The following is a 26640-nucleotide window of genomic DNA, read 5'->3' on the forward strand; positions in this document are numbered from 1 at the left end:
TACATAGAAAGAACTGTTATGGTATAGTACAGAATGTAACTGAATGAAATATGCTATAAGACAAACAGAAATGGCACTTTTATTCAAAGACAATAATTTCACTGAAGTCACCGTAACTCTTGATGGTCCCATGGACATTGCGAAAGGTAGGCCATGGTTCTTAATAGGGTGGTGAGCACCGTGGAGACCATTGCATGCTCTGCGACGTGTTTCCATGCTGGCCACTAGGCTGGTAAGCAGCTCTTGTGCTAGGGTGTTGCATTTGTTTACCATGGGTACATGGAGTGGCACCATTACAAGTGTGACAAACAGCATTGGAAAACAGGAACAGACCTTTTGGACACCTATATTTGCTCATAACCATTTTGACTTTCCATTTCCTGTTAGTACACTGCTTTCAAAATTATTGCACAGTATCTGAATTTTTATAATTACTGAATTGGAAAAATTCTGTGTTTAACAGTAATCCTACATTTTATACATCAACGTTTTGTCATATACCTTCTCCAAAACTAGCTACTATGAAGTCTTTTTACTATGTGCTAGTTCTTTTCTGTTATTTGTCAGCATGAAAAAAGAAGTTCAATTGTTCATCTGTTAGTGTTACATCTGTGCTGTTTTCCTTCAAATTGACGTTATAGGGTAACTCCAGCCTCTTTCCTGGAGGTTTCTAAAATATTTATGCAATGTAGTAATAAAGTGGCCTCCTTACAATTTGTACACTTTTTACTATTTCCCTTTTTAAATTTGGCATTATAATTCCCTTTTTACAGTCACAATGTGCCTCATTTTTCTCTTCTTATCACTCCAAGGATTTGGTGCAACCACTGTATTCTGTTGATCGCCTCTGCTTTTGTCATATGATTAACTCCATGAGATTTCAGTCCTTTTATTTATTTCAGATCATTTTCTCTCTCTGACCATATAATGAGTAGTTATTCATCCTCAAGTAAATCAGTGGCTCTGGGTTCATGGTATTCCTCATTCTCCCTATTAAACAAGTTTTCAAAATAAATCTTCATCTCTTCTCATATTTCTTTTCTCTCACTGATGATGAATCCTTCTTCTGTTTCTGTGGCCTTTATCTCTTCTCTTTCTAATTTTGTACTTTTCAATAAGCTGTAAAATATGCCCTGAATCCTTATCCTGTCCATGTTAAGTTTTTGGATGTAGCCATCCGAACTTTTCATTTTTTTCGCATTTTTTTCCGTCATGAACCTTCATACCTTGAGTTACCTATCTTTCCATTACTGCTGTAATTTGACTGTTTCTACCTCATCCTGTGACTCAAGACTTTTTATTTCATTTTGTTTTTTATATGTTTGCTATTGTATGCCACATTTTGGTTCTTAATAATATTAATTTTTTTCTATCAGTTTCTTCCTTTTTCATTATTTTACCTTTTATTTGGCTGTGTGCTTCAATACCACAACTAGAACAACTGAATATTAATATTTTGAATATATTCCATTTTTCTTCAATGTTTACTATCTCTTTCTGTTGCTTTTTTCCATTATCAAATTTGGAAGGCTCTCCTACTCTCATCTTTCAACTTCCATTCCTTTTCCTTGGCATTCTTTGTGTCACAGTTGCACATTTCACCATATAATTTATATTTGATACTAATATAACTAAAAAAATGCAGCAAACTAAGCAGCCAAAACTGATTACAGATGTCTAAAACATAAGAGTGGCAGAAAGTGGAAAATGGCTAAGAAGAAACAGCTAGTGGAGAAGTGAAAGGCTGTAGAAGCATACATCACAGGCAGAAAGAGAGATACAGTGTACAGGAAATTTAAAGAGACCTTTGGAGACAAGAGATGTAGTTGTATGAATGTCAAGAGCTCATATGGGCGAAGAAGGAAAGACTGAAAAATGGAAGGAATATAAAGAAGGGCTATACAAGTGAAATGACCGTGAAGATGAGTTATAGAAAGAGAAGAAGAAGTAAATGAAGATGAGATAGGAGATATGATACTGTGAGAAGAGTTTGACAGAACACTGAAAGGCCCAACTGGAAACAATGTCCCTGGAGTGGAATTATTGAGGTCCTTGGGAGAGCCAGCCATTACAGAACTATTCCACGTGATGTGCAAGATATATGAGATGGGCGACACATCCTCAGACATCATCATCATCATCATCATCATCATCATCATCGTCATTTAAGACTGATTATGCCTTTCAGCGTTCAGTCTGGAGCATAGCCCCCCTTATACAGTTCCTCCATGATCCCCTATTCAGTGCTAACATTGGTGCCTCTTCTGATGTTAAACCTATTACTTCAAAATCATTCTTAACCGAATCCAGGTACCTTCTCCTCGGTCTGCCCCGACTCCTCCTACCCTCTACTGCTGAATCCATGAGTCTCTTGGGTAACCTTGCTTCTCCCATGCGTGTAACATGACCCCACCATCTAAGCCTGTTCGCCCTGACTGCTACATATATAGAGTTCATTCCCAGTTTTTCTTTGATTTCCTCATTGTGGAGACCCTCCTGCCATTGTTCCCATCTACTAGTACCTACAATCATCCTAGCTACTTTCATATCCGTAACCTCAACCTTGTTGATAAGGTAACCTGAATCCACCCAGCTTTCGCTCCCATACAACAACAACAAAGTTGGTCGAAAGATTGAACGGTGCACAGATAACTTAGTCTTGGTACTGACTTCCTTCTTGCAGAAGAGAGTAGATTGTAGCTGAGCGCTCACTGCATTAGCTTTGCTACACCTCGCTTCCAGTTCTTTCACAATGTTGCCATCCTGTGAGAATATGCATCCTAAGTACTTGAAACCGTCCACCTGTTCTAACTTTGTTCCTCCTATTTGGCACTCAATCCGTTTGTATTTCTTTTCCACTGACATTACTTTCGTTTTGGAGATGCTTATCTTCATACCATAGTCCTTACATTTCTGATCTAGCTCTGAAATATTACATTGCAAACTTTCAATCAAATCTGCCATCACAACTAAGTCATCCACATATGCAAGACTGCTTATTTTGTGTTCACGTAGGTACTGGGAGATGAAGAAGCTTGCACAGGATAGAGTAGCATGGAGAGCTGCATCAAACCAGTCTCAGGACTGAAGACAACAACAACAACATCTTAATCTCACCCAGCCAGTCTATTGTTTTCAACATATGATCCATAAATAATATGAACAACAGTGGAGACAGGTTGCAGCCTTGTCTTACCCCTGAAACTACCCTGAACCATGAACTCAATTTACCGTCAACTCTAACTGCTGCCTGACTATCCATGTAAAGACCTTTAATTGCTTGCAAAAGTTTGCCTCCCATTCCATAATCTTGTAGAACAGACAAATACTTCCTCCTAGGAACCCGGTCATATGCCTTTTCTAGATCTATAAAGCACAGATACAATTCCCTGTTCCACTCATAACACTTCTCCATTATTTGCCGTAAGCTAAAGATCTGGCCCTGACAACCTCTAAGAGGCCTAAACCCACACTGATTTTCATCCAGTTGGTCCTCAACTAATACTCGCACTTTCCTTTCAACAATACCTGAGAAGATTTTACCCACAACGGTGATTAAAGAGATACCTCTGTAGTTGTTACAATCTTTTCTGTTTCTATGTTTAAAGATTGGTGTGATTACTGCTTTTGTCCAGTCTGATGGAACCTGTCCTGACACCCGGGCCATTTCAGTTATCCTGTGTAGCCATTTAAGACCTGACATTTCACTGTATTTGATGAGTTCCGACTTAATTTCATCCACTCCAGCCGCTTTATTGCACTGCAATCTATTGACCATTTTTTCCACTCCCTCAAATGTGATCCTATTTCCATCATCATTCCTATCCCATTCTACCTCAAAATCTGAAACATTACTGATCGCATTTTCACCTACATTGAGCAACTCTTTAAAATATTCCCTCCATCTGCCCAAGGCATCCACAGGATTCACCAGCAGTTTTCCAGACCTGTCCAAAATACTTGTCATTTCCTTCTTACCTCCCTTTCGAAGACTGCTAATTACACTCCAGAATGGTTTTCCAGCAGCTTGACCCATAGTCTCCAACCTGTTTCCAAAGTCTTCCCACAATTTCTTCTTGGATGCTGCCATTATCTGTTTGGCTTTGTTTCTTTCTTCAATATAACTTTCTCTGTCTACCTGGGTTCTGGTATGTAGCCATTTTTGATACGCCTTCTTTTTCCTTTTACAGGCTGCCTTGACTGTATCATTCCACCAAGCTGTTTGCTTCATCCTACTTTTACACACTACTGTTCCAAGACATTCTTTAGCCACTTCTAGTACTGTGTCCCTGTACCTTGTCCATTCCTTTTCCAATGACTGTAATTGACTACATTCAACTAACTTGTACCTTTCTGAGATCGCTGTTATGTACTTGTGCCTGATTTCCTTATCCTGAAGTTTCTCCACTCTTATCCTCCTACATATGGACCTGACCTCCTGCACTTTCGGCCTCACAATCCCAATTTCACTGCAGATTAAATAATGATCAGTGTCATCAAAGAATCCCCTGAATACAAGTGTGTCCCTCACAGCCTTCCTGAATTCCTGATCTGTTATTATATAGTCAATGACAGATCTGGTTCCCCTGCCTTCCCAAGTATAGCGGTGAATGTTCTTATGTTTAAAAAAGGATTTTGTGATTACTAAGCCCATACTGGCACAGAAATCCAAGAGTTGTTTCCCGTTCCTGTTGGCCTCCATATTCTCTCCAATTTACCCATAACCTTTTCATACCCTTCTGTTCGATTTCCAATCCTGGTGTTAAAATCACCCATGAGCAGAACACTGTCCTTGTCCTTTACTCGTTAACAACTACATCACTGAGTGCCTCATAAAAACTATCCATCTTATCTTGATCTGTCCCTTCACAATGCGAATATACTAACATAATCCTAATTTTCTTGCTAGACACTGTCAAATCTATCCACATCAGTCGTTCGTTTACATACCTTATTCCAACTACGCTGGGTTCCATTTCTTTCCTGATGTAAAGCCCTACACCCCATTGTGCTATTCCTGCTTTGACTCCTGACAGGTAGACCTTGTATTCTCCCACTTCCTCTTCTTTCTCACCCCTTACCCGAATGTCACTAACAGCTAAAACGTCCAGCCCCATCTTACTTGCAGTCTCTGCCAGCTCTACCTTCTTCCCAGAGTAGCCCCCATTGATATTAATATCTCCCCATCTCATTACCATTTGTTTGTCAAGTCGTATCTCAGACTTCAAGAAAAATTAATAATTCAATTTTCAAAGAAGGCAGGTGCTGACAGGTGTCAATAGTATCAGATCATCAGTTGAATAAGTCAAGGTTGCAAAAAACTGACACAGATTCACACAAGAATGTAAAAACTAGTAGAAGCCAAACTCAGATAAGATCAGTTTGGAGTATGGAGAAGCATAGAACACACGAGGCAGTACTGACACTATGACTTATCGTGGAATGTAGGTAGAAGAAAGGTGAATCTATGTTTATAGCATTTGTAAGTTTTGAGAAAGCTTTTGATGGTGTTAATTGGAATACACCTTTGATATTTTGAAGGTAGCAGGGGTAAAAACTGGGAGAAAAAGGTAATTTAAAGTTTGGATAAAAACCAGACTGGAGTTAAGAGAATCAAAGGTTATGAGAGGGAAGCAGTGTTTGAGAAGGGCATGAGATGGAGTTGTAGCCTATCACTGAGGCTATTATTCACTCTGTACATTGAGCAAGCTTTGAAGGAAACCAAGAGGAATTTGTAGAAGGAAGGTAAGTTTGGGAGAGGAAACAAAAATCTTGAGGTTTTCCAGTGACATTGTACTTATGTAACAAATGGCAAAGGACTTGGAAGAGCAGTTTAATGGAATGTATTGGAAAGAGGTTACAAGATGAACACCAACAAAAGTGAAACAAGGTTAATGGGGTGTAGTGCAGTTAGATCAGCTAATTCTGAGGGAAATGGATTGGAAAATGATACACTAAAACCAACAGATAAATTTTGCTACTTGGGCAGCGAAATAACTGATGATGGTTGAAGTATAGAGGATATAAAATGCAGACTGTCAGTAGCAAGAAAAGAATATCTGAAAAAAGAGGAATTTGTTAACATGTGATACCAATTTGAGTGTTAGTCAGTCTTTTCTGAAGATATTTGTCTGCAGTGTAGGCTTGCACAGAAGTGAAACTTGATTTTAAGCAGTTGAGACAAGAAGAGAATAGAAGCATGTGAAATGTGATGCTGCTGAAGGTTAGATGGGTAGACTTAACAACTAACGGTGAGGTGCTTGATAAGGCACATCGTGAAGCATTGAGTGACTGTCGATTTGGTAATGGAGGGAAGTGTGTGGGGTAAAAACTGTTGAGGGAGACCAGGCAGCAATACAGTAGCAGGTTCAAATAGATGTGGGGTTGCAGTAGCTATTCAGATATGAAGAGGCTTGCACAGGATAGATTAACATGGAGAGCTACATTAAACCAGTCTTTTGAAGGCCACAATGACTACAAACTAGAAGCCTGTGATCACTGCCCACACATTCACTTGTAATTACATTTGTATCTCTTATTTCTCTCCAGAAAATTTTCTGTTAATTCATAGTCAATAACTGTTTTTACTTTTTTATTGTAACTGCATCTAGTGATCTTGTAACTGGCCTCTGTTTTGAAGACTGTATTATTTATTAAAAGATTTTAAATCTTCCTGCAGATTAATATTGTGTGCAGTATTACCATTACCTTCCTACATTGACATCTATAGTCTATACCCGGGAAAACACTGTGTAATACGTGGCAGAGGGTACTAAAGATGGCCAAACTCATTCCTCTTTGGGAACTAGTTCACTGGAGATCATTCCTTTTTGGGAGCCTTTCACTTTTAATTTCTTTTTTGTGTAATTGTGTATGCTACTTGGATTTCAGATAAATTTCCAGGAAAAATGTCAAGTATGCATTACTTCTGCCTGATATATTTGGTGGTTACCTTATGTATACATTTTGTTTACCTCAGTCTCCTTAGCTGAATATGTCCTTAGAAAGTAACACATTAGTCGGCTGACTTGACAGACCAGTGATAAAAAAAAAAAAAAAAAAAACAGATATAGAGGAGCCAGAGCAAGCTGAACAGAAATATGGATTATGGAACCAGTTTACAATGCACTGCACAGGTCCCCAGTCATCATTCATTTTTGAGGGAAGCTTGTAATTGTTCCCAAGTACATTGTCTTCAATTTCAGTTTATTTATGGAAAATCAAATATACTTGCATGGGCATTACTAGCATGTAATAATTGGAAGTAAATTGTCATCTGTAAAACCAACATTAACAGTTTTCTTTTACAATGTGCAGGTGTTTAAATTAAGTAAGATAGGTGGGAATAATGCCATGCAATTTTCAGTTTCTCTAATGTTGTGGTCAATGAAGATTTTTGAAGTTGTAGTTGTTAGCTATAACGCATACTAACTTTGGCTCTGTCTGATTATTAATTATGGACTAATTTCCAACTTAACAACTTAGCTAAAACCAAAATTGCAGGGTTTTGCCCCTACAAAATGGGGTAAGGCCTCACAGTTAGATCTTTGCCCTATTTGAGATAAAAATGGGTGACTGCATAATAAAAACACTTGAAATAACCCTTTCTACCATTGTTGTAATGTTGCTGCATTAACCAACACAGTATTGAATGGAAATGTGTGGTAAAGTTGAACTAAAAAGCACTTGTACAAAAATAATACTTTCTTGTCCATGAAAGATGGATTAGTAGGGTCACTGAAAGAGTTCAGTTGCTGAGGCTCAACTGTGTAGGTACCTAGTAAGTAATGTACTTTGTTAGGTCCTCCAATTTTTCCTTAAAGTTTGATGCTCTTCTTCTGACTTTGAGGAATAATCAGCTGGCTGTTTGATATTTTTTCATACTTTTTTGGGACTGATGTAATGAAATTTAGCTTACATCTTTTGTTTCTGTAGTACACTCTTTTCTTTATTTGGCATGTTTTTCCTTGTTAGCAGTAAGCTTTTCATTTTACATACATTCTTTTTCCATTTGTTCTTATTGGGAGTCGTCAGTAGGAGCACAGATTTCAATGCTTTACCAGAAAGTTTCTGCTAAATCTTTATTTTAAATAGCAGAATTATATCTTCATGTGAAATAATAGCACACAGTCTGTATTGGATGTTGTCTTTTTTGGAGGTTATCATTGAAGAATTATCATCACATTGTTTGAGCTGGGAGGAATTACCCCAAAACAGCTTCAGGGATTTGCCCCATTTCGCCATTTTCTGACAAATGTACCATTGTTGATTTTGGGAATCAGCTGGAGCAACTACAAGTATTTCCACAAGAAAGTGAAGCTGAAATTCAGCTTACCTCATTTTCTCGCCTCTGGAGCAACCTGCCTGGACCAACTTTCATGGAACAATAAGTTACAGTAAGACAAATCTGCCACCTGGTGATCAGTTCCTGAATTGATGGCAGTTAATTAAAAAACTTGGTACAGGTTTTTACTCCAAAAGGGGCTTTACTCCAACACATCCTACAGATTTAAGTGCCATACAGTCTATGTGAAGGTTTATTTGGAAAAAGCATGACCTCCAACACTGGAGCTGAGAAATAGTGTATTATAATTAGCAGCTTTGTATCGGCAATTGGGGCAACTATGTGAGTGAAAAGTAACAAAACTTTTTTTTCAAACCCTTGATGATATAGCACACACAAATGGTTTTAAAATCTTGATCTTTACAATCAAATAAGATAACCAGTTTTTGATTAGTCATCCGTTGCAAGGAGCCTCAAGGCTCATGCATGGAATCGATCATCAGTTATCTGAGAAAGAGAACTCCTGAGTGAGCACAGGCTTCAAGTAACAGATGAGGGTGAAACAAATATAAAATTCAAAAATTCAGTAAATTTGTATTAGTTTACTTAAAAATATAAATTTTACACTCAAATGTATTTGAAAATAAAATAAAAGATAAATTCAATGTTGGTGATTTTAGACATATTTTGGTCATTTAACTTACTACAGAAAAGGTCAGGAAAAAGTTGTCTACATCTACATCTACATTTATACTCCGCAAGCCACCCAACGGTGTGTGGCGGAGGGCACTTTATGTGCCACTGTCATTACCTCCCTTTCCTGTTCCAGTCGCGTATGGTTCGCGGGAAGAATGACTGTCTGAAAGCCTCCGTGCGCGCTCTAATCTCTCTAATTTTACATTCATGATCTCCTCGGGAGGTATAAGTAGGGGGAAGCAATATATTCGATACCTCATCCAGAAACGCACCCTCTCGAAACCTGATGAGCAAGCTACACCGCGATGCAGAGCGCCTCTCTTGCAGAGTCTGCCACTTGAGTTTGTTAAACATCTCCGTAATGCTATCACGGTTACCAAATAACCCTGTGACGAAACGCGCCGCTCTTCTTTGGATCTTCTCTATCTCCTCCATCAATCTGATCTGGTACAGATCCCACACTGATGAGCAATACTCAAGTATAGGTCGAACGAGTGTTTTGTAAGCCACCTCCTTTGTTGATGGACTACATTTTCTAAGGACTCTCCCAATGAATCTCAACCTGGTACCCACCTTACCAACAATTAATTTTATATGATCATTCCACTTCAAATCGTTCCGCACGCATACTCCCAGATATTTTACAGAAGTAACTGCTACCAGTGTTTGTTCCGCTATCATATAATCATACAATAAAGGATCCTTCTTTCTATGTATTCGCAATACATTACATTTGTCTATGTTAAGGGTCAGTTGCCACTCCCTGCACCAAGTGCCTATCCGCTGCAGATCTTCCTGCATTTCGCTACAATTTTCTAATGCTGCAGCTTCTCTGTATACTACAGCATCACCCGCGAAAAGCCGCATGGAACTTCCGACACTATCTACTAGATCATTTATATATATTGTGAAAAGCAATGGTCCCATAACACTCCCCTGTGGCACGCCAGAGGTTACTTTAATGTCTGTAGACGTCTCTCCGTTGATAACAACATGCTGTGTTCTGTTTGCTAAAAACTCTTCCAATCCAGCCACACAGCTGGTCTGATATTCCGTAGGCTCTTACTTTGTTTATCAGGTGACAGTGCGGAACTGTATCGAACGCCTTCCGGAAGTCAAGAAAAATAGCATCTACCTGGGAGCCTGTATCTAATATTTTCTGGGTCTCATGAACAAATAAAGCGAATTGGGTCTCACACAATCGCTGTTTCCGGAATCCATGTTGATTCCTACATAGTAGATTCTGAGTTTCCAAAAATGACATGATACTCGAGCAAAAAACATGTTCTAAAATTCTACAACAGATCGACGTCAGAGATATAGGTCTATAGTTTTGCGCATCTGCTCGACGACCCTTCTTGAAGACTGGGACTACTTGTGCTCTTTTCCAATCATTTGGAACCTTCCGTTCCTCTAGAGACTTGCGGTACATGGCTGTTAGAAGGGGAGCAAGTTCTTTCGCGTACTTTGTGTAGAATCGAATTGGTATCCCGTCAGGTCCAGTGGACTTTCCTCTGTTGAGTGATTCCAGTTGCTTTTCTATTCCTTGGACACTTACTTCAATGTCAGCCATTTTTTCGTTTGTGCTAGGATTTAGAGAAGGAACTGCAGTGCGGTCTTCCTCTGTGAAACAGCTTTGGAGAAAGGTGTTTAGTATTTCAGCTTTACGCTTGTCATCCTCTGTTTCAATGCCATCATCATCCCGGAGTGTCTGGACATGCTGTTTCGAGCCACTTACTGATTTAACGTAAGACCAGAGCTTCCTAGGATTTTCTGTCAAGTCGGTACCTAGTATTTTACTTTCGAATTCACTGAACGCTTCACACATAGCCCTCCGTACACTAACTTTGACATCGTTTAGCTTCTGTTTGTCTGAGAGGTTTTGGCTGGGTTTAAACTTGGAGTGAAGCTCTCTTTGCTTTTGCAGTAGTTTCCTAACTTTGTTGTTGTACCACGGTGGGTTTTTCCCGTCCGTCACAGTTTTACTTGGCACGTATCTGTCTAAAACGCATTTTACGATTGCCTTGAACTTTTTCCATAAACACTCAACATTGTCAGTGTCGGAACAGAAATTTTCGTTTTGATCTGTTAGGTAGTCTGAAATCTGCCTTCTATTACTCTTGCTAAACAGATAAACCTTCCTCCCTTTTTTTTATATTCCTATTAACTTCCATATTCAGGGATGCTGCAACGGCCTTATGATCACTGATTCCCTGTTCTGCACTTACAGAGTCGAAAAGTTCGGGTATGTTTGTTATTAGTAGGTCCAAGATGTTATCTCCACGAGTCGGCTCTCTGTTTAATTGCTCAAGGTAATTTTCGGATAGTGCACTCAGGATAATGTCACTCGATGCTCTGTCCCTACCACCCGTCCTAAACATCTGAGTGTCCCAGTCTATATCTGGTAAATTGAAATCTCCACCTAAGACTATAACATGCTGAGAAAATGTATGTGAAATGTATTCCAAATTTTCTCTCAGTTGTTCTGCCACTAATGCTGCTGAGTCGGGGGTCGGGAAAAGGAGCCAATTATTAACCTAGCTCGGTTGTTGAGTGTAACCTCCACCCATAATAATTCACAGGAACTATCCACTACTACTTCACTACAGGATAAACTACTACTAACAGCGACGAACACTCCACCACCGGTTGCATGCAATCTATCCTTTCTAAACACCGTCTGTACCTTTGTAAAAATTTCGGCAGAATTTATCTCTGGCTTCAGCCAGCTTTCTGTACCTATAACGATTTCAGCTTCGATGCTTTCTATCAGCGCTTGAAGTTCCGATACTTTACCAACGCAGCTTCGACAGTTTACAATTGCAATACCGATTGCTGCTTGGTCCCCGCATGTCCTGACTTTGCCCCGCACCTGTTGAGGCTGTTGCCCTTTCTGTACTTGCCCGAGGCCATCTAACCTAAAAAACCGCCCAGTCCACGCCACACAACCCTTGCTACCCGTGTAGCCGCTTGTTGCGTGTAATGGACTCCTGACCTATCCAGCAGAACCCGAAACCCCACCACCCTATGGCGCAAGTTGAGGAATCTGCAGCCCACACAATCGCAGAACCGTCTCAGCCTCTGATTCAGACCCTCCACTCGGCTCTGTACCAAAGGTCCGCAGTCAGTCCTGTCGACGATGCTGCAGATGGTAAGCTCTGCTTTCATCCCGCTAGCGAGACTGGCAGTCTTCACCAAATCAGATAGCCGCCAGAAGCCAGAGAGGATTTCCTCCGATCCATAGCGACACACATCATCGGTGCCGACATGAGGACCACCTGCAGATGGGTGCACCCTGTACCCTTCATGGCATCCGGAAGGACCCTTTCCACATCTGGAATGACTCTACCCGGTATGCACACGGAGTGCACTTTGGTTTTCTTCCCCTCCCATGCTGCCATATCCCTAAGGGGCCCCATTACGCGCCTGACATTGGAGCTCCCAACTACCAATAAGCCCACCCTCTGCGACCGCCCGGATCTTGCAGACTGAGGGGCAACCTCTGGAACAGGACAAGCAGCCATGTCAGGCCGAAGATCAGTATCAGCCTGAGGCAGAGCCTGAAACCGGTTTGTCAGACAAACTGGAGAGGCCTTCCGTTTAGCCCTCCGGAATGTCTTTCGCCCCCTGCCACACCTTGAGACGACCTCCCACTCTACCACAGGTGAGGGATCAGCCTCAATGCGGGCAGTATCCCGGGAAACCACAGTCGTAGTCCGATTGGGGGATGCGTGGGACGAGCTGGCCGTCCCCGACAAACCCCCATCCGGACCCCCACAGTGATGCCCATTGGCAACAGCCTCAAGCTGTGTGACCGAAGCCAACACTGCCTGAAGCTGGGAGCGAAGGGATGCCAACTCAGCCTGCATCCGAACACAGCAGTTGCAGTCCCTATCCATGCTAAAAACTGTTGTGCAAAGAACGTCTGAACTAATCTACAGAGAGCGCAAACAAATCGACACAAAATTTAAACGGTTATTAAAATACAAGATTGCCTAGTAAATGCAGTAATGCTGCCACTTGTGCACTGCTGACACACTGCTCGGCGGCGGAAGGAGACTACGCGATTTTACACTATTCAGGTACTAAAACGCGATGCTACAACTCTCAAATACTATAATACGCCCAAAATTTATGAATTAAACAATGCAAGTACCAAAAACACGCAAAGAAATTAAGAATTAAACTATGTAACAAATGAGTGAGCTAGGAGTATACGATTTGCTGCTGCAGCTGCTTATCCAACGGCGGCAGGGAGCACACTGACTGTGTCCAACCGACACTGGCCGTCCAAAACAAAAACAGAAGACAGACGACTACGCGAATTTACACTATTCAGGTACTAAAACGCGATGCTACAACTCTCAAATACTATAATATGCCCAAAATTTATGAATTAAACAATGCAGGTACCAAAAACATGCAAAGAAATTAAGAATTAAACTATGTAACAAATGAGTGACCTAGGAGTATACGACTTGCTGCTGCAGCTGCTTATCCAACGACGGCAGGGAGCACTCGTGTTGACTGGCTTTTCAGTTAAAACATTAGTTTCTGTAACAACAGCATAAAATAGGACCACTTTTAGAGGTTCATGTCTTCCAATGGAAAGCATTTTGGAAAGAGATTTCTTGTATTTACCTTGCATGCATAACATAATATTGATAGTTTTTGAATCAACTGTGAGTTCTTTTCTCTGAGAACCAACTCCTAGAATATCTTTCCTTTCTCCAGTGGGATCGATCATGCAATGTGGATGGTGAAAAACCATTTATGAATTCAAAAAGTTTATATTCCATGATGAAGTTAAATTATGACCACATGAAGAGACTGCAATTTGGGGGTATTTTCCTTATCAGTATGTAGGTTGAAGCACAATCCTGTGCCACTTAAGAAGCCGAAGTACTATATTTGATTTGTTTGTGTGGCCATCTTCCGCAGCAGCTGTTAACATCTGTTATTATAGGTTATCTGTCTTGCCAGGCGTGCATATGTTTACACACAGCGCGTGAAGCACTCTTCATAACAGTGTGACCAAGTGCCACACAAACTCTGTTTGTGTACATTGATATATACATTATGGGGTTCTAATGAAAAATGACTTATATATACCAAATTTTAAAGTTACAGTCATTTATGCCACCACGGCCCCTTTATTTCTGTTACATAAACTAGTATTATTTCGAAAAGAACAGATAATTTCTGTTTCCAGCGATTATATGTGTGATATATTGTATATGTTGCTAACAGTGCAGGTTTCTAGTGTCTGTAAATGATTATCTTTGCTAGTATTTACTTTTGTTTTGCTGAAGCAGTTTGTTCACGTGTTACTTAATGTTTGTTGCCCAAGTGCTTCATATACTTGTGGAAGTACATATCCTTTAGTGTGCAATAAATACGAACTACGCCATCCATCAAGAAATTCAATTAAAGGAAATTCCATGGTAACCAGTTTACAAGCAAAACAAGCCACACTGTTGAAATTAACCTATGTATCAGTTCTTCAGGGAAGAAACTCCCACATGGCACGCCTCCTGGTGATTCAGATTTTTGTGTTAACAATGATGCTGTTTGTTGTTGTTGATGTGGGCATCTTATCTTCTTTGATAAAGGAAGTGGCGAAATGTAAACAATGTGATGGTGTAGGCTGTCTGGAAATGACTGAACAACAAAGTAGCAGGAAGGGTTTAGTGTCAAAATTAGTTGTTCTGTGTAGATCCTGCAATAAATCTACCTCAAAAATGACTTTGAACATTGTGTATAATTCATATGATGTGAATTTGAAGTTAGTGTATGCAATGCGTGCAATAGGAAAAAGAAAAAAAGGCTGCTCAAACGTTTTGTGGTTTGATGGGCCTTTCTCCTCCTCCCAGAAGGTTCAGCAAGTACATAAAAATACTTTTATGTGCCTTGACAGTTGTGTCTAAAGCATATATGAAACATGCAGTAGAAGAAACTGTAAATATTTGTGGAACCAGGGACATTGCTGTTGCACTTGATGGGACATGGCAATGTTGAGGACATCATTCTTTGAGTGGTGTTGTAAGTGCTACTTCCCTGGAGAATGGAAAAGTTGTTGATGTTGAGTGCTTATCTAAGTACTGCCACACCTTCCATGATACACTGAAGGACGTATTGATCATCACTGTTCTAAGAATTATGATGGTTACTGTGGAGGTTGGAGTGTAATGGAACTCTAAAAATATAATAGAGGTCAGTGCCTGTTTATAATGTTAGATATACGAAGTACCTAGGTGATGGGGACTCTAAAGCTTTCAATAAAATTAATGAGTTCAATGTTTATGGTGATACCTTGGTAACAAAACTGGAGTGTTGTGGATATGTGCAAAAGAGGATGGGTGCTAGATTGAGGAAGCTATGAAGAAAAATGAAAGGAAAGTTGCTATCTGAAGGAAAATCTCTGTCTGGCAGAGGCAGATTGACAGAAACTGAAAGAGACCCTCTTCAGAGTTATTATGGAATGGCCGTTAGAGGAACTGCACTTCTGAATGATGTTACAGCAGTAAGAAAAGCTGTATGGGCCACCTACTTTCATAAGTTGCCCACAGATGACCACCATGTTCATGGACATTGCCCTAAAAGAGCAGATTCTAGGTGTGGTTACCAAAAGGCAAAAGAATGTGGTCAAATATACCATCAAAAGCAATCTCTTCCTGAGCCTGTTATGAATGAAATAAAACCAATTTTTAGAGACCTGAGTGACCCTGTTTTGCTTAGTAAATGTCTTCAAGCGAGCACTCAGAATACAAATGAAAGTTTCAACCATTGCATAGGGAAAAGATTACCCAAAAATGTTTTTGTAGGACTAAATACATTAAAAGTTGGTGTACTAGATGCAGTGATATGTTTCAATGATGGAGTGATAGGAAGGTTGGAAATCCTGAGAAATTTAGGCATAAAATGTGGCTCCAATATGGAAGATCAATTGCTTGTGTGTGACAGACAACGGGTGCATGAAGCCAAAAGATTCGCTCTTCAAGTTACCAAAGAAGCAAGAAGTGCTAAAAGGAATGCCAAGAGGAAGCTTGAAGATGAAGAAATGCTGCAGGATGAAGGCTATGCTTCAGGAATGTTCTGAGGTACAGTTTAATTGGACTCATATCTTCATTCACAATTTCCCGCAAGTTGTATTTTTCAGAATTCAGGTACAAATATTTCCTAATGTTTACGAAGCATTGTTCTAATTTTTTTATGTAACTTGCAATAGTCCATACTTATGTAGTAGACCCAAACTTTATTGCAGAATCAACTAAATTATAGGAAAATAACATTTTTATTAGGAAAAAAATTATAAAAATTGAAATGTAAGATGTGATATTTTTTTATTCTTGTTCTTCTTGCTGTAGGCCTTAAAGGCCCGATAAGGCAATAAATGATGATGATGATGATGTAATATACATAATAGGTGGAATTAAATAGATCTAGTACATCAACCACCATGTCATGCATATCTGGTAAAAATTTGGTCTCCTTCAAATATATAACATTGGATTAAATGGTACCTCAATTTGAGGAATCATTTTGAGAAAAAAAATTGCATCAATTTCTTTGTAATTTTTTTAATAACCCTAAGCAGGCTCAAAAATATTCAAAATACTGTAATTTGTTTAGAAAGTGTGCTGCATAATCTTATATCAATAAAAAATATGTAAATCATATACATTATAAACAGTGCCTTAAAGAAATAGGTGTTGATTTTTACATAATACTGAGCCAGAAAAGTACCCTGTATCTTTAAGACTGTTTGCAGATGATGCTGTCCTCTATAAGAAAGTAGCAATATCAGTAGACAGTATCAATTTGCATAATGATCTACACAGGATTGACGAATGGTACGGGTTCTTCCACTTGACCCTGAATGTAAATAAATGTTACAATTACTCATACAGGCTCTCGCACTTGACCGTGAATGTAAATAAATGACACATACCGTCCATACATAGGGAAAAAAATCCACTACTGTACCACTACACTATCAATGATAAAGTTGCTGAATGCAGTATCAACCGTAAAATATCTGGGAGTAACTATACAAAGTGACCCTAAGTGCAATGGTCACATAAGACAAGTAGTAGGAAAAGCAGATGCCAGACAGATTCATAGAGAGAGTCTTAAGAAAATTTAATTCATCCATGAAAGAAGTGGCTTAAAAAGGCGTTTGTTCGACTGATTTGTGTATATTGTTCGTGAGTCTGGCACCCTTATCAGGTAGGACTGAAGGAAGCTGCAGGAGAAGAGTGGCAGGTGGCAGGCTTCATCACGGGAGCATTTGGTCGGCGTGAGAGGATTACAGAGATACTCAACAAAAGTGGCAGATGCTACAAGAGAGGCATTGTGCATCATGAAGAGGCGTACTATTGAAATTTCTAGCTAGTTCTTTCCAGAAGGAGTCATATAACATTTTATCCTCCCAGATATGTCTCACAAAATGACCCACGATGTGAAAATTTGAGAATTCAAGGCTCACCTTGTGATGTTACAAAATAAAAGTGATGTGGTTATTCAATGGAAAGTTGGAAATTGAGATTTAGCTTACTGTTTTATCAATCACAATTGGCGTAAGAATCATGGATTGACCATTGTCATAAAATATTGCATTATGAGATGTGATTAGTTTTTTACTTGCAGTTTCGCGTGGCTTGAGGCAGTCACAACTAGCGTGCTATTGATTAAGAAATTGCGTTATCGTCTTTCTTATTACTTCATGATCGTAGATACGATCATACCCGGTTGTGAAGTTATTGTTATGACAAAACAATTTCCTAAGGGACCAGAAAGTTCTTAAGGGCGCAAAAACAACTGTAACATCACACAAAACGGAAATTCAATATTAAAGCTGATGCAAGAAGACGATAAAACAGTTTTCTTTTTATCAATGTAACACGCACATTGGACTGCTGATCTTGGTGTCTGTAATATTAGCAAAATGCATAATTAAAATGAAAATAATACTGAGGAGATAATAGAAATGAGCACTGCTAAATGATTCAGTATTCCCAGAACAAATATTTATTATAACTAAAACATATATCGTACCTTAAGCTTAATACTACAATGACGTTAGATATTTATGTCCGTATCATGTCCATTGAGCGCCCTTTTATATAGCCATTGTCTTCTTTGAGTCGCTCGTGCGTCGTCGCGGTAAGTTATAACCGTTCTTTACACTTCACTCAAACTTAGACATAACACGTTTTTATACATTTAGCAAAAATTAGATCAGACTGTCACAAATTTGCGTCCGTCTTACTTAAGAAAAACAGTACAAGTCTTTAGTGCTCAAGGCTTCATTTGTTCTCCAGCGAACAAAATAGTGAAGGATCGCATATCCATCCGTATTTTTCTGTTTATATTGCCGCCCAAAGACGACGAATTACATTATTTAGAAAATTCCACCGTCGCCATGCAACGCCTCATTATACATTAATCATTATTTATAAACAAGTATTTGCCTTCTGGCTGAAAGTATTAACTACTTGTATTTGCTGTTTTAATGAAGTCAAAAATAGCGAATATCACAACCTACAATTGTCCTTCCAAACACCATTCACGAGTGGAACAGAGAAGGGTGGATCGTGTAGTGGTACCAGACGTACCCTCCACCTGCAGAGTACTGACATCCATGTAGATGTAGAACAAAGGTAATTTCATTATTAGTTTTAGTTTACAAAGACTTCTCCATGGGAATGATTCACTGAAGTCCAGTTTACTCATAAATTGAAGGATTTCTTGAGATGTCCATCTAAGCAGCAATGTCTACACTCACATTCGATTCATGTAGATGCCTACAATACTTTTTTATTTCTTGCTGCACCCACTCCTTATCAGACACATTGTACATTTCTACAAGATTCTCTAGTGCTACAGCCAGGACATCAGCTGAAGCTTCAAGCATAAATTTTGTTTCAACAATTTGGAAAATTATGTGATTTATTTTGTAGCTGTGTATCTTTGTGACAGTTCTTGTATAAATTACTCTGTGCATTCAAACGTTGATCAATGAAATTCTTGAATCAATAATCCAGTGTCATGTGCTAGTTCATCTGGCATTGTTTTATTTATCTTCTTTCTTCCTCATCGGTCAATGTTAATGTTCATATCATTGCATTTATAGTGCCAAAAGCAACAGCACTGTCTATAATTGTAGTTCATTCCACTGCTAAAATCTCATTCAGGTTTTTTAATATTTCTATTTCTTTATCTAAAGACATTTCCAGACTAAATTTACTTCTTCTAGTTTCGTGTGCCAAAAGTTTATGTAGGTCTCGGAAGTTAAAATCACATTTAGCAGGAAGAGCAAGCTTGCTGCAAATCTAGTATTGAGGATTGCCTTAGGTAGGTCCTGCATATCTTCCAAAGTGCTCACAGTTGTTTTCATGTCCTCTTTTATGAATTTAACTGATTAATGAGAACTTCAGTGAGTGTCTGACTGTTGTTCCATATTTATTCTCTGTTTTTTTTTTAATTTTATTTATTTATTTATTTTCTAAAAGTCAAACCCATCTAAACATATGTAGAAGATGAAAAGAATGAATATAACTTCTGTACAGCTCCAAAGAAGTGATGCTAGAGGGAACACCTGTGAATGCATGAACTGCAACACGATTTATGGAGCGTTTAACACAGCAACTGAACAGAGCTTTTGCATTGGATTCTCGAATTTTTTGTTGTCCTCCCCAATGTGCACCTGACATTGATAAGATTTGACATATCCTCTGCAATCTTTCCTGATATAAAAAGTTGCAAAACTTTTTTATGGTTTGTTCAGCTTTTGTAATCTAGATGACTCTCGTGTTGATCTTGATGTCTACAGTTGTTGAAAATTGTTGCTTAAATGTAGATGGCTGTACTCTAATTACTTGGATTTTTGTATTCATAAAAGAAATTGTACAATAATTATGTATAACTTTTGTAAAATTAATTATCAGAATGTTATATTGTAGTTAAAAAATTTGATCAATCAGTGGTAAGCTCTTCACAGCACTCACACGTATATTTTTAAACTGTGCTTATATTACACCTATATAGGTGGCGTATGTATCAAAAGATACTTCATGCAGACTAATTGCATCTAGCAGTCAACTAGTTATCAAGCTATAGTTTTTAAGTTTCATATAATGTTTTACAAAAGTTCTAAATGTTCTGAACACACCTGTCAGCAATAGCCATGGCATGATAGTAGGAAGAGTAAGATGAAGTTTAAGAGAATTGTCAGGAACAGTCAACACACAAAGAAATGGGATACAGAAATACTAAGGAATGAAGAAATATGCTTTAAGTGCTCTGAGGCTACAGTTTCTGCAGTAATGAATAGCTCAGTAGGCAGTTCAGTTGAAGGGGAATGGATGCCTATAAAATGGGCAATCAAAGCTGAAAACGAAGAATGTAGGTAACCACAAATAAACCATGGGTTACATAAGAAATACTTCAGTTGATTGATGAAAGATGGGAGTACAAAAATGTCCAGGGAAATTTAAGTCACTTAGGAATTAAATAAATAGCAAGTGCACGGATGCTAAGGTGAAATGACTGCCCAAAAATATGATGAAGTTAAAAATAAATGATAGTTGGAAAGACTCAGCATATAGAAAAGTCAAAACAATGTTTGGTGAAATGACAAGCAAGGGTGGTAACAATAAGAATGCAATGTAAATTCCACTGTTAAATGTAGAGATGAGAGTGGATGATGGGAAAAGTACATTGAAGGCCTGTACGAGGGGAAGGGGAAGGACTGGCCTGATGATGTGATAGAAGAAGAAACAGGAGTTTACAGGGATGAGATAGGAGATCCAGTATTAGAATTTAAAAGAGCCTTGGGTGACTTAAAATCTAATAAGGCAAGAGGTTAAAAAATCTTCTCACCAAGTGGTGACAGAACACACACAAAAAAGAAGGTTATAATTAGGAAAGCTTTTGGAGCTAGTGGTTCCTTCTTCAGGCAGAAGGGTTGAAGGGGAAGGAAGAAGGGTGAAGAAAAGGGACTGGAGAGGTATAGGAAAAGGGGTAAATTTCGGCAAAGACACCCAGAATGGTGGGTGAGGGGAGATTTACCGGACAAGATGAGAAGGAAAGACTGACTTGGGGACTGCATCAGATGTGATTTGAAAACCTGAGAGCTTAAAGGTCGAAGACAGGGTAATATGCAAGACATAGAGTACCGCTTAAACATCGTGCATGAGTTAATAAGAGCGAAAAGCTAAGTGCATTGTACGTAACAGAGGTGGGAGGTGAAAAATTGACGGGTGTGACAATGAAAGATGTAGAAAACTACAGTGAAGTGAAGAAAAGAGTAGTTACTGTGGAGAAGTGCTGAGATGGAAGAAATTAATGTAAATTAAGATGTGAATAATAATGAGTGACCAGTGGCATGCTCCGAAGTTGTTTTTTGGAGGAATCAGTAGTACCAAGTTTGGATGTGGTGGTCCGGGAATTCTGGTTTTGGACTAGGCTGCTGGGGTAATTATGTCCAGTGTAGGCTGAGGTGAGACTGGTGGTGTGTTGCTGTAAAGAGCCTGTATCTCTGTAAAGAGCCTGTATCTGAACAAATACGTTTGCCTGAAATGCCAAGGCTGTAAGGGAGGGAATGTTTGACATGGAAAGGATGGCAACTATCAAAATGTAAGAGTTGTTGTTTGTTAGTAGGTTGTATGTGGACAGAAAGCTCCCTCCAAGCAACCAATGAAAAGGTTGGCATAGGAATGAGCTGTCAGGCTCACACGGCTGTAGCCCTGCCTTGTTTGTATGTCTGCCACTCGAAGGTGAAGTAGTTGTTGGTAAGTATAAAGTTGGTTAAGGTGAGTAGGAAGGATGTCATTGGTTTGGAATCAGGTGGGTGCTGATTGAGGAAACGTTCAGCAGCAGACAGGCCATGTATGTGGGGGATGTTGGTATCGAGGGAGGTGGAATTAATGGCAAGCAAGGTGTATGGTGGAAGTGGGACGGGCAGGGATTTCAGATGATCTACGAAATGATTGGTATCTTTAGTGCAGGAGAGAAGTCTTTGTACTATGGGCTGCAGGTGCTGATCAATCAAGGCAGATATACCGGGTGATCAAAAAGTCAGTATAAATTTGAAAACTTAATAAACCACAGAATAATGTAGATAGAGAGGTAAAAATTGACACACATGCTTGGAATGACATGGGGATTTATTAAGGGGGGGGGGGGGGACCATATTGTTAGACACCTGAAAGATCTCTTGCGCGCGTCGTTTGGTGATGATCGTGTGCTCAGCCGCCACTTTCGTCTTGCTTGGCCTCTCAGGTCCCCAGACCTCAGTCCGTGCAATTATTGGCTTTGGGGTTACCTGAAGTCGCAAGTGTATTGTGATCGACCGACATCTCTAGGGATGCTGAAAGACAACGTCCGATGCCAATGCCTCACCATAACTCCGGACATGCTTTACAGTCCTGTTCACAACATTATTCCTCGACTACAGCTATTGTTGAGGAATGATGGTGGACATATTGAGCATTTCCTGTAAAGAACATCATCTTTGCTTTGTCTTACTTTGTTACGCTAATTATTGCTATTCTGATCAGATGAAGCGCCATCTGTCGGACATTTTTTGAACGTTTGTATTTTTTTGGTTCTAATAAAACCCCATGTCATTCCAAGCATCTGTGTCAATTTGTACCTCTCTATCTACATTATTCCGTGATTTATTCAGTCAGTATTTATACTGACTTCTCGATCACCCGGTTCATTTGTTGGGTACTTTGAAGCCAGCAACTACACGATGGCCAGGATGATTGGGTTTGTGGATCTTAGAAAGAAGGTAAAAGGTGGGGGTGCATGGTTTGTGTGGGGGTGAGAACTTCTATGCATTGATGTGTTAGCCTTTATGTGGAGCCTGAGATTTTAAGGAGAGACTGCAAGTCAGTTTGAAACACAGGTATGGGCTCTTGATGACAGATGCTGTATGTACAGGTGTCAGACACCTGGCGCAGACCTTCACTAACGTACCTCTTTCAGTCAAGTACCACAATGGTAGGTCCTTTGTCTACTGGGATGATAATGATGGAGTCATCAGGTTTTAGGGAATGTAGAGCCTGGAGTTCTGCAGAGGACAGGTTAGGATCACGTTGTAAGGACTTGAGGAAGGGTTGCGAAGCAATGCCGGATGTAGGATTTCTCGGGAGGCTTGTAAGGGACGATTTTGAGGCAGTGGTGGTGGATCAAGTTTCAAATTCATCAGTCTATTGCCCTTACGCAGCTAATATGTGAGGTATATGCCTCATCAGCCAATTTCCACTCCACCAGACTTCTCTCTTTCTACAAAATCCTGCAGTTATCTGCCCCTCATGTTTCCTTGGATGAAATCATCTGCCAAGCCAACTTCAAACTGCAACTATATGCCAGACTTCATGTCAAAAAGCTTTCCCACCTTCTCCTAAACTACCTGAACAGTGGGCCCTTCCTGTCCTTCTGCAGCTCCCCAGACAGTCAAACCATCAACCGCCACTCCTCTCTTACAAATCAAGTTTGGCCAACCTTCTTAATATACCACAACCTCCCCCCCCCCCCCCCCCCCCCCCCCGGCCTTGCCTCCCAGATCAAGAATAACCCACAGTCACAACAACCAATCCCAACAGAGTGTCCTCAACCTTTCACCTGAAGTGCTCTCCCCTGCTGAATTCTGAATTATCTGTATTGTCTAAGGGTCTTGCTTTCAGCCGTAAACCTGCATTTAGTCATGCTGCTTTAATGTAGGACCTACTTTCCTTTACACATAATGTCAGCTGAAAATATCACATTGTGACCCAGTCCCAAAACTTTCCAACAGTGAACCTGACATTTAACCCTGCCTTGAACAGTTCCGACCGTGACCCAAATTTGATCCCTCGACACTACCTCAAAATCATCCCTTACAAGGCTTCCGAGAAATCTTACATCCGGCATTGCTTCACAACCCTTCCCCAAGTCCTTACAACATGACCCTAACCTATCCTCTGCAGAACTCCGGGATCTACGATCCCTAAAACCTGATGACTCCATCATTATCCTCCCTGCAGACAAAAGACCTACCACTGTGGTACTTGACCGAAAGGGGTATGATAGTGAAGATCTGTGCCAGCTGTCTGTCACATTTACATATGGCATCTGCCATCAAGACCCCATCCCTGTGTTTCAAACTGACTTGCAATCCCTCCTTAAAACCTCAGGCCCCACACAAGGACTAACACAGCAGTCCATAGAAGTTCTCACCCCACACAAACCATGCACCCCCATCTTTTACCTTCTTCCTAAGATCCACAAATCCAATCATTCTGGCCGTCATGTAGTTGCTGGCTTCGAAGTACCCAACAAACGTATATCTGCCTTGACTGATCAGCACCTGCAGCCCATAGTACAAAGACTCCCCTCCTACACTAAAGATACCAACCATTTTGTAGATCGCCTGAAATCCCTGCCCATCCCACTTCCACCATACACCTTGCTTGTCATTATTAATTCCACCTCCCTCTATACCAACATCCCCCACATACATGGCCAGTCTGCTGCTGAACATTTCCTCAGTCAGCACCCAAACCTATGACATCCTTCCTACTCACCTTAATCAACTTTATACTTACCAACAACTACTTCACCTTCGAGGGGCAAAAATACAAACAGGGCAGAGATACAGTCGTGTGAACTATGAGAGCTCCTTCCTATGCCAACCTTTTCATTGGTTGCTTGGAGGGTGCTTTCCTGGGATCCATAAGTCTTCAGCTGCTGATGTGGTTTAGATACATTTATAACATCTTTACCATATCGACTTATGGGGAGTCTGACCTATTAAAATTCCTGGAATCTCTGAATATCTTCTCTCAATTAAATTTTACATGGTCCTATTCTGAATCCTGTGCCACTTTCCTTGATTTTAGTCTTGTCCTCACCAAAGGCCAGTTACACAATTCTGTCCACATAAAACCTACTAACAAACAACAGCACTTACATTTTGATAGTTACCGTCCTTTCCATGTCAAATGTTTCTCCCATATGACCTCGGCATTCGAGGCAAACTTATTTGTTCGTTTGCAGACTCCTTACAGCAATACACTGCCATTCTCACCTCAGCCTTCACTGATATAATCATCCCATCAGCCTAGTTCAAAAGCATATTTTCCAGGCCATCACATCCAATTGTGGTACTGCTGACCCCTCCAGAAGACAACTCTGGATCACACCACTGGTCAGTCAGTATTATCCTGGTCTGGAATGTATTAATCAGTTACTTCAACAAGGCCACGACTTCCTAAAACCGTGCCGTGAAATGAGATCCTTTCTGTCTGAGATTTTGCCCACCACACGTAGAATTGCTTTTCGTCGCCTTTCCAACCTCTGCAATACAGTAGTCTTGTCAGACCCTATGCTCCTTCTGCACCCATCTCTCTACCCTACGGTTCCTACCCCCGTGACCGCCCCGTTGCCAGACTTGTCCTACGCACCCTCCTACCACCACTTACACCAGCCCTGTTACTAACAAAACATATACTATCAAAGGGAGAGCCACCTGTGAAATGACACATCATATACCAGCAGTTACATAAATACTGTTCAGCCCCTTTGTATTGGCATTACTACCACCGAATTATCAGTTAGGACAAATGGGCATAGGCGATGGTGTATACTGGCAACATGCAATATTCTGTTGCAGAGTATGCTCTACAACATGACAGTTGTGACCTTGGTGCCTGTTTCACCACGTGTACCATCTGGATCCTTCCCTTGTATACCAGTTTCTCAGAGCTCCACAGGTGGGAACTTATGCTAAAACATGTCCATGGTTCGCATCACCCTCGTGGCCTTATATTTATGTCAGTTTCTTTCGTCTCAGCACTTCTTCACAGTAACTACCCTTTTCTTCTCTCCGTTTAGTTTTATACATCTTTCATTGTGTGTGTGTGTTTTTTTTTTTTTCGCTCACTCCCACCTCTGTTACGTACAATGCACTTAGCTTTTCACTCTTATTAACACATGCACGATATTTAAGCAGGAATCTCTGTCTTGCATGTTACCTTGCCTTTGACCTTTAAGGTCTCAGGTTTTCAAATCCCATATGACGCAGTCCCCAACAATTAGTCTTTCCTTCTCATCTTGTAAGTCTTCCCTGACCCACAGTTCTTGGTGACTTTGCCAAAATCTACCCCTTTTCCTAGACCTCTCCAGTCCTTTTTCTTCAGCCCTCTTCCTTCCCGTTCAACCCTACTGCCTAAAGAAGGAGCCACTGAAAGCTTGCATAATTATAACCTTCTTTTATGTGTGTGTTTTGCCGCCAGTTGGTTAGTAGATTTTTTACCTGTTCAATTAAATTATTTTGTCAAAAATTTATTGTTGTCATTGTTATAAATAAGGCAAGAGGGATAGATAACATTCCATCAGAATTTCCAAACTCATTGGAAGAAGTGGCAACAAAACTATTATTTATGTCGGTGTGTACGAAGTATGAGACTGGCGATATACCATCAGACTTCCGGAAGAACACCATTCACACAGTTCTGGAGATAGTAAGAGCCGAAAAATGCAAGAATTACTGCAGTCAGCTTAATGGTTCATGCATCAAAGTTGCTGACAAGAATGATATATGGGAGAATCGGAAAGAAAATTGAGGCCCAGATAGATGACGATCATTTGGTCTTTAGAAAATGTAAAGG

The 26640-nt window shown here is 40.0% G+C and overlaps 1 protein-coding gene across 4 annotated transcripts in view; it reads left to right on the forward strand.

The window, feature by feature from the left end:
- The window catches only part of LOC126164839 (putative FERM domain-containing protein FRMD8P1), a 390611-nt gene that overhangs the window by 347426 nt on the left and 16545 nt on the right, over positions 1–26640 (forward strand). The gene's annotated exons all lie outside the window — the stretch shown is intronic.

Source organism: Schistocerca cancellata, chromosome 1 (assembly GCF_023864275.1).
Source record: "Schistocerca cancellata isolate TAMUIC-IGC-003103 chromosome 1, iqSchCanc2.1, whole genome shotgun sequence".
Taxonomy (NCBI): Eukaryota; Metazoa; Arthropoda; class Insecta; order Orthoptera; family Acrididae; genus Schistocerca; species Schistocerca cancellata.